The 17,825-nt window shown below is 35.2% G+C and overlaps 1 protein-coding gene across 9 annotated transcripts in view; it reads left to right on the top strand.

The window, feature by feature from the left end:
• The window catches only part of DMD (dystrophin), a 978,823-nt gene that overhangs the window by 246,002 nt on the left and 714,996 nt on the right, over positions 1 to 17,825 (top strand). The window lies entirely within an intron of this gene.

The raw sequence follows: 17,825 nt of genomic DNA, 5'->3' as shown, positions 1-17,825 counted from the left end.
TATTCTTTTATGTCACATTTCACTTCTTATCTTCAATCTTCCTAGGAAGTTCACAACTTGTGTGCCTTCAAATTCACCCGTCCTTTCTGAATTCTTACTCTGTCATTCAGGAGGGTATTTGCAAGATCTAGTATTTCCATTGTGCAAATTGTGGCAAGACAAGTTTTGCTTTTTTTAACTGTGACATTTCTCAGATTCAAAGATAACCATTGCTCTGCAAATCTATTCACCCAGTGCCTCCTTGTTCAGTCAGTGCTTCACTATTTCTGGTTGAACCAGTGCAGCATTTTCAAATGGCAGAGGTAACATGAATAGCAGTTTTTCTGCTAAAATTCAAGAAAAGTTTTCCTCCTTTACCTTGTTTACTTAATGTTTATAAACTCATGAAGATTTTGGCACAGGAATCCGCTTCTCAAACCTGAATCCTTCAATTTCCTGAATGAACACTAAAAAAAGGTCCAACAGAAAATATTTATGTTGACAGTTTTTGGATGGCAGTTACTGCTTGGCCAGAAGGCTTGTCTGAATTTGCAGGTCTGTATTTTGTCTTGAATGTGTTCTCTGTAATAAGGCTTCACTTACAAATATCCATCTTAATGTACAAATAAAAGGATCCTCAAGTTAATTTTCTGAGACATTTTAAAATCCTCATTTAAAACTACTCATTATCTTCTGTTTATATTTATGAAAGCACTGGGGTTTGTGTTATTGATTTATCTCTTTGAACACCAGACCAAGAAGAGTGCTGTGTTTACTTTCCATTTTGGTTTATCAGAGCAGTTCCTAGTATTGATCCCAGGCAAAACTCCTATCTCACTGCTTTCATTTTTTCTTGCTACCTCCACAGAACATAAAATACACAGACTTAAATGGGTTCAAGGTAAAAAAAGAAATTGTGAAACACTGAAGCATCTGGAAAAGAAACTTCCTAGGATACAGAATCATTTAGTTTGCAAAAGACACTTAAATACGAGTCCAACTTATCCTAACACTGACAAGTCCACCACAAAACCACGTTTCTAAGCGCCACATCTCCAGGTATTTTAAATCTCTTCAGGGTGGTGACTCTACCACTTCCCTGGGGAGACTGTTCTGGTGATTGATAACCCCTTACAGTAACAAATTTTTTCCCAATGTCCAATCTGAACCGCTCCTGGCACAACTTGAAGTGATTTCATCCTCTTCTATCTGTCGTTAGGTGGGAGAAGAGGCCAACCTCCACCTCACTACAAACTGTCTTCAAATACCTGTAGAAAGTGGTAAGGTCCCCAAGGTTTTCCCCAGAGCCTCCTTTTCTCCAGGCTGAGCATCCCCAGCTCCCTCAGCTGCTCCTCATCAGACCTGTGCTCCAGACCCTTCCCCAGCTCTGTTCCCTTCTCTGGACTCCCTCCAGCCCCTCAATGCCTTTCTTGGTGTGAGAGATCAAAACTGGACACAGGATTTGAGTGTGGCCTCACCAGTGCCCAGCACAGGGGGACAATCCCTGCCCAGGTTCTGCTGCCACACCATTGCTGATCCAGGCCAGGTGCCATTGGCCTTCCTGGCCCCTGGGCACACCTGGATCATGTTCAGCTGCTGTGGACCAGCACCTCCAGCTGCTTTTCCTCTGGGCACCTTTCCAGGCACTGTCCTAAGCTTCAAGATTTTCCTGGGGTTGTTGTGACCCAGGTGCAGAACTTGGCACTTTGCCTTGTTAAACTTCATGCAATGGCCCATCAATCAGCCTGTCCAGATCCCTCTGCAGGGCCTTCCACCCTCCAGCAGATCAACACACCAACCCAGCTCAGTGTCATCTGCAAACTGAGTGAGAGCACCTCTATTCCTTTTGAAAAAACAATGCTGAAAATACAAGCATTGAATAAATGAGGATGAACAAAATCTGAGTATTTTGAGACTGGCAGTTCTCTAAATAAGCTTCTGGCAGGTTTTGTCAGAAAGGTGAGTCTCTGAGTTTGGCTACCTTAAATTATCTATTCAAAATCAAGCCCATTGATCTCTATGGTTGTAGATTTTTATTCTTTTGGCAGGAGTTATGTTTTCTTCATTCCACATTGTATAAAATACCGTTTGTGTGCTGAATTACTCTTAACATGTAAACTGACAAGGTCCAGTATATTTGAATTGAAATAATATGAGCTGAAGCAGTGGTAAATGAGGACAGTATTCACTGGCACGTAATGATTTGATTTGGGTGCTAAAAATTAAGGGCTTCACCTCGGGCTTCAACCTTGTCATTATTAGTTTGTGAGAATTTCCTAACCATCTAGTCATTACTTGTGTTTTACAGAAGTATTGTAGTGCTGTTTGCTTGTGTTTTCTGGGGGGGTTGTGTGGATTTTACCAAGTTTCTGTATGGGACTTTGTCAGTCAGTTCATAACTATAATAATTAACTTTAAAAGTCATTAAAAGCTCCTTATAAAAGTTGAATTTATTCCCACAGCACAGAGCCCTTCTGGAAATCTTGCCCTTGAGAATGGTGGTTTTCTAACCCTTAATTTGCCACACTCTTGGTCTTCTGCCCACAATTTAACTTCTTTAAAACTGCTGAGAGACCTCCTTTGGGACTCTTCAGGGTTCATTTGTGCCACAGAATTTAGTGGTACAGTGTCACAGGATTGTTTTATTGCTCTCTTTTGTACTAAACCAGATCTTTGCTTTACGTAGAAGCTGTGATCTAAATACTGTCCTGTCTAGCTTTATGGTAAAGTCCTCTTTTGGAAAGGCATCAGCAAACAATTAATTAAAGCCAAAAAGAAGTTTTGTTCCAACTTCTTGGTAATACTGCATATGTAAGATACTTATTACAGAAAATATCCCATTGTGTCAGCAATGGGGGGATTTATGGCATAATTTAAAGTAAAATTCAGGAAACTTCAGAAATACTGAATCATCTGCACATTTAGTCATTAGAACATGACCGATATAACTTGGGCAACAAGTATAATGATAGTCCCAGGTTAGCCTAGGTATTCTCATTTAAATAGAAACTTTCAGAAAGCTAGGAACTGTTTCTGTAGAGCTAAGTATAATCCCCAGTTAAATAATTCTAGAGGACATCAACCCACCACATCTAGGATTTAGGCTAAGCATAATAAAATAGCAAAAATTGCCACCAGAGGTCAGAACAAGGAAATGCAGAGATAGAAAAATGAAGCCAAGTGCAAATCTTCTGGATTTCTTAGAAAGCTCTCTTGGATGCTATGTGTTCAAGGCATAGTTTGAAAAACGATGAAGCAAACATTTTCAAGTGTGTCTATATATTTTTATATTTTCAATAACAGGTCTGGAAAATAGATGACTTCTTGTCTGAGCCTGGAGGTCTGTCAAGGTGGCAGTTGTTTCCTGTCACTGCTTTGTGTGTAGACACCAGCAGCAGTTCTAAATTTGCTTCCTGTGTGTGGGGGGTTGTTTGTGGGTGGGTTTTTTTGTTTGTTTGAATGTTTACTATAGATTCTTTTTCAAGAGTTATTGTTGTAAAAAACGTTAGTACTCTCATGGGTAAGTGATAACCTGTAGTGGATCTAGTTTTCAACATATCAGAGCTTTTAGTTAGATTTATTTCACACACTCATTCATTTGGTTTTCCCCAGAGCAGAGCTCGTGAGGTCTCAACTTCCCTGCCAGGGCAGAGGTGGCTGATCCAGCCATCAGGCTGAGCTCTGACACTGCTTTGCATTTACAGATGTTGGACATTACTGCCCAAAATTCTTAGGCATCACCTGCTACTTTTCTCCACACATCTCTCTGTTGACCAGCAGCAGCACAGGAGGAAATGCTGTGAAGCTGCATCAGGGGAAGTTCAGAGTGGGCATGAGGAAAGGGCTCTTCACTGAGAGGATGGTCAGTGAGAGGAACTGGCTCTCCAGTGAAGTGGTCATAGCCTGTAAAAGTTCAAGCAGAGTCTGGATGTTGCTCTTAGTCCTATGATTTAATTTTATGTAGTCCTGTGAGGAGCAAGGAGATGTTATCAATCCATCCTGATTTGAGATACTCTAATTCTCTGATCTGCATGATCTTTTCTTACTTCCAGGATCCTTCTTCTAGTCAGCATCTTTCCATTTTATTTCCAAATCCCATTCTCTTCCCTGACACAAACTATTTTCAGGATGCTTCTTTTCATCAGCAGGTGATCTTTGCATAACCATAAGACTGCAGCTTTCCCAGTCCCAACAGTCTCTGGGCAGAAGCACAACTTATGATGAGCCTCACCAGGAGTGCATCTGTCTTCTTCCTCTTCAATAACGGCAGCATTTAGAGCATGCTAAACCATGTCTAGACCATTTTTTAGCAAAATTTACAACCAGTTCCAGCTGCTTGTAGCTGGTAAGTAGCAGGAAACAGCCCAGGAGCTCAGAAGTTCAATTTCAGGCTTTCAACTGCCTCTGCTCCCAACATCTTTGCACAGTTATCTAAACCCTGTACAAGATGCTGTTTTCATTCACTAATGAATGTGAGGGTTTTTCCACCTCTAATGGGTAATGGAAATTCTTCAGTTTGTCATAAAAAGTGATAACTTACTGACTTTCCCATCCCATTTTAACTTTTGCTTTAATTGACCTCAAAAAATACTTGAGAGAAACATCTATTTTTTTTATATTAGAGTTCATCAAACATATTTTTTTCCTTAAAATAGCTGTAAAGCTTGTTTAACAAGGGGCACTGGAAATGTAACATGGAATTTCCCATGTGATCTGTTAGTGTATTAGTTACTGACTGATAAGAAAGGGCAACATATAAAGTTAACTTTTTTATAAAGTTAAAATTCCTATATAAAATACATCTGCTGTATATTCAGATTGAATCCAGTAAGCAAATAAATTGATAATGTCATAACCATGAGTGTACCTATAACTGGTTGGAAATATTTAAGAACAAAACTGCTTTCTCATAAGTAAACTAGATTTGCATTACTTTTAAAGTGGAAGGTTTCTGTATATTTTTTTCCTGTTAGAAACATGTTATACCAGTAATTTCCTGATTACATTATTGGTGAATATATTTTTAAAAAGACAAATGTACATACGTTCAATGAGATAACTTTTGTCTTGACTATTGCCTTAACTGTCTTTTTTTGTTCTCACAGGTTATTTTTAGGTGCTTTTAACTAGCTTCAGTGCTATTTTAAGTTCCATCTGTATTTTGCCTTTTTTTTTTTTGAAAAGCACACTTAACAAGAGTGTCTTAATTTCAAATTTGAACAGTGATGCAACTGCTTCTTTTTTAAAGAAGCTTGTTTTTAAAGTTCTAACCTGTACTGAAAATCTGATCTTGCCAAATATAAAACCTTGCTAATATGAGTGAGAAGATTCACTTAATTTCACTGAATTTTGCAGTTTCAAGTATTTTTGCCACTCTTATTTTGGAAAGAAACATCTTTTCTATGGTTGCTAAATAGCTCAATAGTTCAAGGCCTACAATAAGATATATAGGATGTATTGTATTTAAAAATGTTCTTTTAAGTAATTTTCTGCCATTCAGTCTTTGAACATAAAGTATGTGTATGGTGTGTTGAAGATGGGTGCAGATACAATAAAAAAGGAAAGATATTTATTTAGTGTGATTTTTTTTTTTTTTTTTGTATATCCATAATACGAAAAATGGTAAATTAGTAAATTTGAATCCTCCTTCTGGCCTGTAGAGTTTAGGCAACCATGCAGAATTGCTTGTATCAGCAGTGGATTTGATGCAAAGGAAGGGCTAGATAAAATATAAGACATTATATCAGTGAAAGTCCTTACTGGTAAACAGACTGGTCTTCATTTTTTCCTAATCTGAGGAGTGAAGTTAAAGTAATTTGAGGATTTGTAGAATTTGAAGTTGTTATGCATCCCCATTTCAAACACCTAAGAAAGGCCTTTCACATTATGCACACACAAAAAGTTAATTTAGCCTGAGATTGAGAAAGCAATCTTTGCATTCATGCATTGCACCTATTAAAATCTCTGAAATGCAAAAAAAAATCAATATAAAGCTCACGTCTTTTGAAATACTTCTCAGATCAGGACAGTTTAGCCCACAAAAGCATTTTAAAGTAGTTTTATAGAGATAAAATTACAGCATCATTATAAAGAGCATTATTGTTAAAATTTTCTTATCTCTGTATAGCACATGAACTTCTTAATAGTAGGATGAAATCTTGCTTCATAATTTTAGATATTATTTTATTTTAAAACTTAGTTTATTTAGAACTTTTATTACTCATTAATTTATATAGATTTGAAATTAGTAAAATTTAAAAAAAACTTTCAAAGATGACATTTTCTGGTTATATGCTAATCTAATAATATTTTTGTCTGTCCCATTGAGAATTATTACGAACATGAGAAGAAAACCCTAATCCAAAGAAATCGTGCAGTATTGATGTAGCAGCAGCAGCACATTTTGTTCATGTGCTCAGGAATAGGAGAGAAAGTTTAGTTTAGGGTCTCCTCATTCTCAATGGGTTTGCTGGCTTTCATCAATGAGAGGAACTTCCTTGGCCCCAGCAGTTTCATCCTGTCTTTCCCTGTCTGACTTTCTGTGCAGTGTGACAGGATAAATTCACTTCAACATGTAATGGCTTTTATAGGATTACCTGCAGTGTTGGTTAAACATGCATGGATATTATTAAAACATTAAGGATTGCATTTTCCAATTAAAACTCCTTGAGTTTTAATTACAATACTTCTATGTAATTTGATTAAATTTCCTGCCCTGTCTTGCACCATCATTTAGTTGAATTCTATTCATCTCAAATAAAACCAATGAAGGTTTTTAATTAAGATAGCCTCAAAAAAAATGTGTGCAGAGTATGCATTGTGCCCTAAAAATGCCTGTGCTCAAGTGTAGCTGTAACTTTGAGAAAATAGCTTCATGTTTTACTCCAGTAGAAAGTGTTAAGACTTCTATGGAGAAAACCTTCATGCCCCCAGTTGCATATAATACTTTTCATGGTAAAATCTATAATATTTTTGGTGCGTTACAAATGGTTCTCTTGGTTTTGAGAAGTGAAGGAACAATTAATTCTCCACTTCTATGCAGAGCCGATGAGAGCTTCTGCTTCTGGAACGTCCTTTTACTCAAATCATTGCTTCGTGAGATAGTGGAGAACTTTTTTTTCCTGTTGCATTTAGCAATACCGTTAGAGTTGTCTGTTTTCAAAGTCTGCAGGAAGTGCTGTGGATAGTTAGTTCACGTTTGTGTGGCAGGGAGCTCTGCATGTTTACCTGCAGCAGTGACCTTTGTAAAGGCTGGATTACTGATCTCTACTGATAGTGAGAATTCTGATTTCTTTTTTTCACTCAATGATTTTGATGCAATAGAAGCTGCGTCTTGTAATGCTTGTGTAGAAGAGTCTCCCTCCAAGGTACTGCAATGGGTATTTTTTAGTTTTGGTTTGCACATACAGACTTTAGATCCAAGTATAGAAAGGAAAATATACTCAGATTTTCCATGTTTATTTCCTACATCAAAGTAATCTCTCAGTATTGAAGAATTTTGCTGCATAGTTTGCTAAGATTTTTAAGTATTCTAAGCAGTATTATTAATACAGGCATGTTAGCCTGTGGTGATCAGTGAACTAAGGGAAAAAGAGGAATAAATAATACTTTTTAAAAGAAAAATACATTTGAGGTGGAGGGTAACAAACAATTTTTAGATGCTCACAATTTATTTAGAAATTCCAGTCCTGGAATAATAGTAACACATAGCAAAAATAAGAACTTCCAAAATGTAAAAATTGTATGGATCAACATGGTGTTTGGACAGAAGGCATTTGTTTTGTTAGAACTTAATTAAGGTGTAGCAAAAACAAACAAAAAAACCCAAAAAAACAAAACAAAAAAACCCCCAAAACAAACAAACAAAAGTATTTTTTGATGTAATAAATTATTCTTAAAAATTAAAAAGGAAATTTTAGTTGTTTGATAGTAATGTCATTAGAGCAGAAACAGCAGTAGTGAGGAGGCATCAAACTTTAAAAAACAGGTGTATGTTTTAAATTAGTACAAAATGGAATTTAAAAAAAAAAAATCAAGGTGGTTACTTGAAAACAGTAGCAATCACTTATGGAATTAGTTCTGAGAAGTTTTTACAAGTCATTTGGAGAGTATTTTGAAAAAGCCGAATAAGAAAATAATAAAGATCTCTTTTAAATTAAAGCATAGCTGCTGTTAATATATAAATATATGTGTGTTTAGAGAAAGTTGAAACCACAAAAAGTAGAGATAGGTGAAATTATGATATGCAAGTTTGATGTTTCTTTAGGGAGTTTTCCAGGTTTATATTTTCCCTACCTTCTTTATTTCTGCCGTAATCTTTCAGATTGCTCTGTTTGTTATTTGAATCCTATCCAACAGTAGTTGCAACTTCTACCAAAAGTGCTTTTTATCTTCATTTGAACAAAATCACAATTGACTTACAAACTGTTGGTGATATTTGTATCAGCTTCTCAATTGTAAGTTTTTATGTATTAAGGTTTATACTTCTTCACTCTAGAAGTATATAAAACATTTTCCTAACTTTCTATTTTAGAGGTCTTCTGTCTAGTCGTTTGAAGTGGTTTGTGCGTTATTTGGTGGACAATACATATCAATTTCAGTTCTGTATTTTTTTGCAAAAATGAACTGAATCTAATATTGATTTTTCTCTATTTTGTATTCTAATACATTGCTCATGGAGTACCAACAGAATAATTTTTTAAAAAATTCTATTTTCTGTCAAAAACAAACAAAGACAAACCAGAAAAGGGAGAAGGAAGGACACATAAAAAGTCCTAAATATTTCTTTATAAAATAATAAAAAAAAAACATCATGCATACACTGATTGTGTCAGGAGCATCACATACAGAGAGCAGCAACTTCAGATGCAAGTCAAAGACTATCAGTGGGATGAGGGGACTTCTTGTCTTTGAATTTAACAGTAGGCTGCAAAAATAATGATTGTACAGCATTTTGTCCATTCTGAAAGATACTGAGATATGATAACAATAAATGACTTCCATAAGTTTTCCCACTTGAATTTCATTTGCTGAATGAATTGCAAAGTACAGTTTTACAGGACAGTATGTGTTGCATGTTACTCCAGCCCCCAGCATAATTTTTTTCAGTATGATTACTTTTTAAAAAGTGTCCTCTAGTCTATTTATAATTGACTACTCCCTTCCAAAATAGATTCAGTTTCTGTCCAATATTTTTCATCCTAAAAATTACCTTCATTGTTTCTCTGATCTCATTTACTTCTATTCACACTCTTAATCACAGTGCTCTTGTGTTTTCCCTACGTCACCAAGGAGATGCTTTTTCAGTTATGCCTTGCCATCTTTGCAATTTTTCATTTTTTCATGGTTCTCCTGTCCCTTTTAAATTCAGTCTCAAACTCTCTCAGTGATGGCTTAAACCAACTTTTAACTCAGTCACGTTGAGCCTCCTAATTTTCCCAGTTTTAACTTACCCTTTCACTCTTTGGCTTTGTTCCTGACTTTTTTTCCCATTCTGTGAATATATGTGATGGCTACTGAAATGAATATGCTGTTTAGTACCTTCAGCTTAAAGTGACATTGCATATTTTAGTGACTATAAGTACATTTATATGTGATATGGGGAAGGATATTATTGCATGGCAAAATTTAACCCACAACGTACCTATAATTCTTTTCTGCCACATCAGCAATATCAGGAAAAAGTATTTGATAAAATATTTGGAGATCTTGTTTCAGCATTCTGGTAATTATTTGAATAGCAAAATGGTTAATTTATTTCTAGAAGAATGTACTATGAATAAATAAATACATCTCAACACATGTGGAATTCCAGAAGTAAGAAACTGCTTTTTGCTAGATCTCAGCTAGCAAAAGAAGGCAGAAAGGGGAAGACAAAAAAATGACTATTGAGTAAGAAAGAAGGAAAGCGTATAGATAGATAAGAATATTGTTTTGAAACAGCACATTTGTATTTTTTTTAACTGACAATTTCAGAATTACTAGTGTCTGTTAGGAATTTTGCAGCTACATAACTACATATTAGTTGTCCATTGTCTCTATAAATGAGAATTTAGAAGCTTGTTCATGCCCACCCCTTTAGTAATTGTATCTGACTACGTCTGAGTATTCTCACTTAGTCATTCTCCACTGATCTGTGGCTAATTTCTTGAACTGGAGATGGCATCTTTTTATTTAAAAGTCCTCAGTGGATTTTTATCCTATTCTTCTACCCAGTTTCTGCTCTCTGTAAGCATTTAAGAAAGTTTAGAAAGTTTTCTATACGGCTTTCAGTATTCAGAAGGGCTTCTTGGTAGTTCCCATTCTTTTGGAAATATTTTAATGTTTTCTGTATTACTGCCCAATATATAAACCTGAAGCTCTTCATTCAGAAGAGGAGAAAAACCCCATTGTGAGATTATTGGTTATCATTTTGACTGACTCACAGCTTTTGATTTATTATTCAGAGCATGTAGCTACAAGCAAGGTAGTTACACTACAGAATTATAAAAAAGAAGAAAAAAACCCAACCAAACATTAAATCACTTGATCCTTTTCTGTAACAGCCTTTTGGTTGGTTTTAATTTTAAATTGAAAATATATTCATTGCAGTGGTTTCCATTGAAGAAGGAGAACCTCTTTAATAGAAACTAAAATACATTTAGGGAGAGTTTAAATACAAAACGGATAAACCACATAAGAGCCGTGAATGGGATATTCAGCTTATTCAAACAAATTTCACTACTAAGATTTTAGATGACTTTGCAAAACCACCTATTTTAATAATTCCTTCCAACTCAAATAGCACAATTCAACACATGTTGTTGAATGCTCTGAAATCTCAAGGACCTCAACCTCAACTTCACAGAAACTGTGTAGTGTCTCCACTAATTGGCTCTTGCCTCAGAATCTTTATTTCTCAAAAGAAAAGTTATCCTAGACATGTATCTTGTTGAAGTTAATTGCTGAGGCTGTGGATGCTTTTGAAAGCATTTTGATATTGCACTATGTGAAAATATAAAAAGAGTTTTGAAGTTAAATATTCTTATTGAGAAGACTGGAGGGTCTTTTATGCTATGGGATAACAGATTTTGCTGACAGCAGTACCAGAAGAGAGAGTGAAGAGGGGGGAAAAAAGGAAGAAATAACAACTGAACAGGATGCTGAAAAGAGAAGGCTACTTCTTCTTCCAGAATGATGGAACTACATTTATACATTTTTATGGTTTTTGAACTGTAAGGCTGTAGAATTCACAATGAAGTATATGTGAAAATGGAAAAAAAAAAAAAAAAACCCACGAAAAAATCTTAGTGGGGTTTTTTTCCCACTTTTTGCTTTTGGCCTGCATTTCTGTAATCTTAATATATCCATTTGTATTTTAGCAAGATACCTTTTGATGTTTGTTTCTTGATGTCTGTTGCCAGAGAGAAATGGGGTGCAGTCTATATTTCTATCTCAATCTCCTGAACACCATGCTAAAGAAATACTTCAGTACATTTTTGGACAATCCATTTGTGTTCCTCTTGGCTAAGAAATAAGTTATGTCTTTCTATTTAGATTTTCTGTTTATGCATTTAATAGTTTTTCTCCACATGGAGATTTTGAGAATACAATTTAGAACATAAAACATTTCATAGAATCATTTAGGTTAGAAGAGATGTTAAAGATCTTTAAAGATCTTTAAAATGTCTTTCTCAGAGCAGTCTCCTTCAAAGTGGATGTTACTTTAGTCATTACTATATTAAGAATTTGCATTTTAAAAATTAAAATAAATAAGCATGACCACTATCTATTCAATATTGTATATTTTTCATGCTACTGAGTTATGCTGTGACCACGATTCAGATTTTAGGTGGTCTGTTCATCATTAGTGGATAAAATTATCTTTTCCTTTTTTCTCTGTGTGTATGTGACAATAAAAAAGACTGAAAATTTCTCAAATAAGCTGTATCTCCTGATCTGGAGTTACGTTGTAGGCAGCACTACTGGGAAAAGGCCCCAGGCTTCTTGACCTGTGACAGGCTTTCATCAGGAACCAGTTACCATTTACTGTTGGAGAATTCTGAGAAGAGTCATTAGTTAATACTGAAAACTTATCCTGGGGTGAAAATTTCACCTTTCTTTATGTAGAGTGGAGTCTTATTTATGTATGATGTAGAGGCCAAATGATCTCACAGTCTACTGCGTGACATGACAGCGCCTGAAATATACTTCCCCTTAAAATGTGCCCGGGTCTTTCATCAGGAAAGGGAAGGTTTGAAGAATGATGGGTAGACTAGCCCTTTCAACAGGAAGAAATCATAATTTTGTTGTAGGTTTATGGCAAAAGTAATTCTGTTCAGTCACAGTCGGTTGATTTACGCCAAATCGTATTCTGTCTGGAGCTGTGGTTCTTAATTGCTTGAATAGGAGTGCCTTCCTTAGAGATGCCAATAGTAGTGTCTTGTCATCAGCAATGCTACAAACAGCAATACATTTTATGAGCAGAAAAACACAACAAAATTAAAACCCCTAAACAAACAGAGGCTGATTTTTTTCCCTAGAGACTTTATAAAAGCAGTATATTTTGATACACTCTGAGTCAAGTAGCTACTAAGCAAAGCCTGATTTGGTTTTATTCCAAGTACAGGTGTGTTGAAGAAAACAAGCTAAGCAAAAAAATGTTTTTGCAAAGCACTGACTCAGTTAACCATATATGCAAAATGAAACTGTTCACTTTTTGGAAAGTTTGATCATTATGGGCAGCTGGCAGCCTTGATTTCTGTCTAAGTCTTCGTACCATCTCACCTGTCCTCACAGTTCCCAAGTCTTAGTCCCCAAACCAGTTGATTGCAGTTTCTTTCCCTTTTAGTTGTCTTAAATCAGCTTCTACACTCGAGAACCCAAGGTGCAAAGTTTTGCTTTAATGCCAATAAGTTCTTTATTTGTCTCTTTCAGTCTTTATTTGTACCAGCTGTATCTAGTAGAGTAGTTGAAGAAACTCATTTTCTTTTACCACTTTCCCATCAATAGTTCCAACATTTTTCTTCCTTTGTAATGAATGTACTTTCGTCAATACTGCCTGACTCTGGCTCTTCTCCTCAGCATATACATTGCCTAAACTCCATTGATTTTTAATGACCTAATAATCTGCTGCATCTCAAAACTGCAGTAACAAGGACAGGTCAATTCATCGAGGTGGAAACATATGCAGTAAAAATGGAACCACAGAGAAAATCAAGTACTAAAAATCTAAATTGTCTCAGCTGAGCAAGAAAAACTTGCAGTTTTTTAGATTTATCATAAAGCCAAACCTATGTGCATTTTCAGACAAATAGCAGAAAAAAACCAACCAACCTACCAACCAAAAAAACCTCACTCTCAAAACCAAAACAAAACCCCCCATACCCCCCAAAAAATCCCCCCAAAAACTCAAGAAAAAACCCCAATAACTTTCTTACACGAGATTCATGATTCATTTACTCAGACTTTTTAAAATACCTAATAAAATGAAAATGTTAGCCTCATTTAGAACAAAGGAATTGTTAATATTATATTAACAAGTGGTCTGAACCAATTTATCTTATAAGTTCTGTTACCAGAAATGATTGAACTGTTCTGTCTGGACTCATCTGTTGAGAAAACATAATCTTGATTATTGAAAAAATAATTTTACCGTTTAACAGTAGTAATTTTAAAATACATGTAAAATATATTTTGTAATGAGAAAGTTGGAGGAACTGAAATAATAAGCAGGGGTTTCATTCTTAGATGATAGGAAGCATGGTTAGAGAGTGAATAATGTGAACTATTTGCTGAGGCTGTAACCTTGCAAAGGGGGTGTTCAAACTTAAAAAGATACTCTGAACTTAAATTTGCCTTTACTAAAAAATGTTTCTTTAAAATATTATGTCTTTGGGTTTAAAAGCTCTGAATGTCCAGAGCCACATTCTTTATCTTTTACAGTGGAACAGGCTGTTTCTGAAGGAAGGAAATACATAATATAAATAAGAGTGTTGGAATGAACCCTAAATCTTTCCTGTATAACTACTTTCTAAAGCTGCCCAACTAATTTCTAAAACTCAGAATCAGTCTTTATATATTAATAGAAACATTTTTGGAGAATTTGCTAACACATAACAAATTCTTTTCTCTTTGGCAACATAATGCAATAGCAGGTGAGGAACACTTTGTCCCCTCACCTTGCCTTGGAGGCTACAAGATCATGGTTTAAATTCTGTGAATTAATTCATTCCTTTGCCAGGAATAGCTCATATTTTCCAGGCTTTTGAAGGTCAGAGGATTTTTACTTGCACTTACTATATTTTAAATCTTCAGAGTCCTTAGGGCCTTTCAGCCCCTACACCCCAGCAGAAGATGGCAAAGTGCATAGAGATTAAAATTCCTATTGTTTTATCATGGTATAATTTGTCTATGTGCAACAGAAAGCAAAAAACCCCAAAACCAAACAAACAAAGAAAACCCCCCAAACAAACAACATAAAACCCCAAAAGAAAACAAAAAAACCCCACAAAAACCCCCCACAAAAATCTTTTTACATCAGTCCATGAGAATGACCAGGGTTGTTACATGCGGAAGTGTTTGATCGTTTTTGAAAACACACTGTGAGGTGACTGCCTGACTGATTCCCAGCTGCGTGTGATGCATTAAATTTAAATTTAATTTTCTCATTTAAATTTCTCCTGTCATTTTCACTGGTGTTGGTCGACACTCTCCCAAGTATAACAGACTTGAGAGTTCACTGGCCCTGAGAGCGCTTTCCTGCAGAGGGAGGCTGCTGTCCACATCCTGCTGCAGTCCTGAGAGCTCAACAGGTCTCAGTTTAGGACTGCTGCTTCCAGGGTCACAAAAGAATTGGCTTTAGTCATAATAACTTCGCATCTTGGCCGCAATTTGGGTCAGTAACTTTCTTTAGAGGTTGGGTAACTACACTGTTGTTCTGCTCAGGACATCATTTCATTAGTTTAGGTGAGAAAAATGAGTTTCCAAGACTGTTCGTTAAGAAAGAGTTGGCTCATTAGCCAGCAAAAGTTCATGGGAGCAGACAATACTTGTGGTGAGCTCCAGGCCAATGCCCAGGAGTGTTTCTGAGATGACTGTGCAGCCCAAGGGAAAGGGAGGGATGCACCACCACAATGAGATTTTGCTGAAGTTTTTATTCAGTAAATTACTCTGTGTTTTGCTCTAACTGCAGGCAGTCAGGTTTGTGTTGCATGCTCATGAAATACTTTATTAAGAATAGGTTTTGATATAAGAATGAAGCTCTATCCATATTCAGGCAGCTTTTGTTCCCAAGAACAGCTTTCCTAGCATTATATGGCTGTAACAATTTGATTTCATCCTGTCTTCATTGTTTTTCATTCTCTTAAAAAATATAGATAGGCATCACAACTTATATCAGATATTTATATTAATTAATAACTGTGCTATCCATATACTATATGTAACACCTTAAAATTATGTTTTCTCACTTTTTTAGGAATTTCAAAGATATTTCATATTAATTCATAAACCAGAACATTCACAGGTTTTTCTGGTTGGTTGCCTTCCAATATGATTTATAAAAATCAGAGGCTTCCATTGCTTGTCTTATGTGGATTATTTCATTTTGAGAATATTCTTAGTGCTGTAGGATCTGCAGACTTAAATTTGGGGTTTTTTACGGAATAAATAATCAGCATAATAATCTTTGTAACACTATTTGGTTTAGTTTTTTAATACAAAGTGTGTGCCATAAGCATTAGGTCAGTAGTTGCCCACTTCTAAGTGTTTTATGTTCTGTTTACAGCTAATTCCACTGATTTGATAGCTGTTTTCCATTTGATATGCAGGATAAGCAAGGGTGGACAGTTATCTTTTGGAAAGAAACCAGGACTGACAGAAGGAGTAGACATGAAATATAACAGTGTTTATTTGTATTTTTTGTCAAGTTAAAAACCACGGTTGCCTCCAAGAAGTGTTTTTATCCTTGTAGACATTTTATAGTGTTTTTAGAATTTTAGAATTCTATACTTAGGTATTTTTTTTCTAGTAATTTTCTGTTTTCCTTATGTCAGAAAACTGTCTGGTATTTTTTCTTTCTTTTTTCTTTTTTTTCCTATTTGAGAACATAATCTGAAATACCTGTCAAGAATCTCTATTGGTTTCTATTTTTATTAGAATCTTTTTTTTTTCTACTTCTTCGAGAGATATTACAATTGATTGGAAATTAGTCTAGGCACCGTTTTTTCATAGAAGGTCATGAGTCCAAGATTTTTCAGTGCTCTTCTGTATAATAGATGTGTTAGCATGAGAGAAACAGAGAAAATGCTCATTATGATCATTAAGAAAAAAAAAAACCTTAGTAGTTGTTCCCAGACAAAGTGGTGTTGGTGGTCCTTAGTTAAGCATTTGTTATACATGAGACAATTCAGTGTCTGATCTAGAGAAAGAAAGATTTTCAGATGAAGAATTTTCAAACAAATACAGAGATTTGTTTCAAACTTAGATTATCACAGATCTCTACAAACATCATATCTCTAACCTCACTACACTGCTAAGGCATTTTTTTTTAAATGCAACAGATATGGATATGTACCATGAAATATTGCTATGGAAAGGAAAAAAAATATTACCTGTGAAAAGCACTGATCAAGTTAATCCCTTTTCACAGTGGAAAAAATTATATCTTGCTGCAGAAATGCGACGTGATTTCTTATTGCATTGTAGATTATTTGAAATCTAGAATTACACACAGTTCAAAAATTATTTTGTGCAGAAGGGATCTATGCCGACCATTTTCTGTGTTTCATTATTTAAATTTCTGTAAGACAGTACTTCCTTTTCACAAAAAAAACCAGAACAAATCAAAAAAAACAGCAACAAGAAAAAAAAACCACCAAACCCAACTACAAAGTTCATCAGATTTCCAAGCCTGTTTTTTCTGATGAGGATTCGGTTACTGACCATTGTGTTTCTCACACAAGCTACTTCCATAGCTTGTGGAATTTTTTTTTCCTTAACTAGAAACTAAACTATGTTAAACCATCACATAGAGTCATGACTATTACCTAGCCTAAAACATGTTTAAGGATCTGCATAAATTTGATGTGATTTTTAAATTTATGCAATTCCGAATGAAGCTGTTGTTGTGAAGATTGAAAATTCTCATTTTTACAATGATTACATTGCATGCACTGCTCTTCCTGAGATCAGTTCCTGTGGTTCCCATATGGGCCATTCATGTAAGAGTTGGGCTCGATGATCCTTTGGGTCCCTTCCAGTTTAGAGCCTGCTGTGTTCCTGCTTGTGGTTCTAGTGATTAACTTTCAGTTCTAAACTGCAGTGAAAGGCTTTATTAGCTGCTTTGAGCATTTTATTGGCACAGATTTGTCAGTAGGAACAATTTTTGCCAACTATAAAAATATTAAGTGGCTCAGTATAATTTTTTTTATGGAAGCATCGGCATATTTATATGTATAGTTTACTTTAAAATTAAATTCCTCACAAAGTAGCTAAACTTGTTCAGAACTTTTTGAAAAACATATGGGATGGTATCTTCTGTAGCAAATGCATTTTTTGCTTCTCTTCTGTCCTTGTTTTCTACTGTTATACTAATCAATAAATACTTGTTGATTTCTCTTGACTTTAAGCAGTAGACCAGAAATGGGATTTCTGTTCTCATAAGAGATACTTGGCTTCTAAAAAACCAAAATTATAAGGTTGGCCTTTGCAGAAAAGAGAAATCAACAGTAATACACTTTTGCTTAGTTTTAAAAAGTTATGATTTTGCATGAGTTTTTGAGCTTTTTAGGCTTCCTAGAAAGTTTTTCACAAAATATGTATCTGTGGATTGCTCGAGCCTAGCATTGCATGTAGTGTAAAGGTTT

This window comes from Sylvia atricapilla, chromosome 2 (assembly GCF_009819655.1).
Source record: "Sylvia atricapilla isolate bSylAtr1 chromosome 2, bSylAtr1.pri, whole genome shotgun sequence".
In the NCBI taxonomy this organism is placed as follows: domain Eukaryota; kingdom Metazoa; phylum Chordata; class Aves; order Passeriformes; family Sylviidae; genus Sylvia; species Sylvia atricapilla.
Note: the sequence above shows the minus strand (reverse complement) of the source record. Positions and strands in the feature narration are given on the sequence as shown.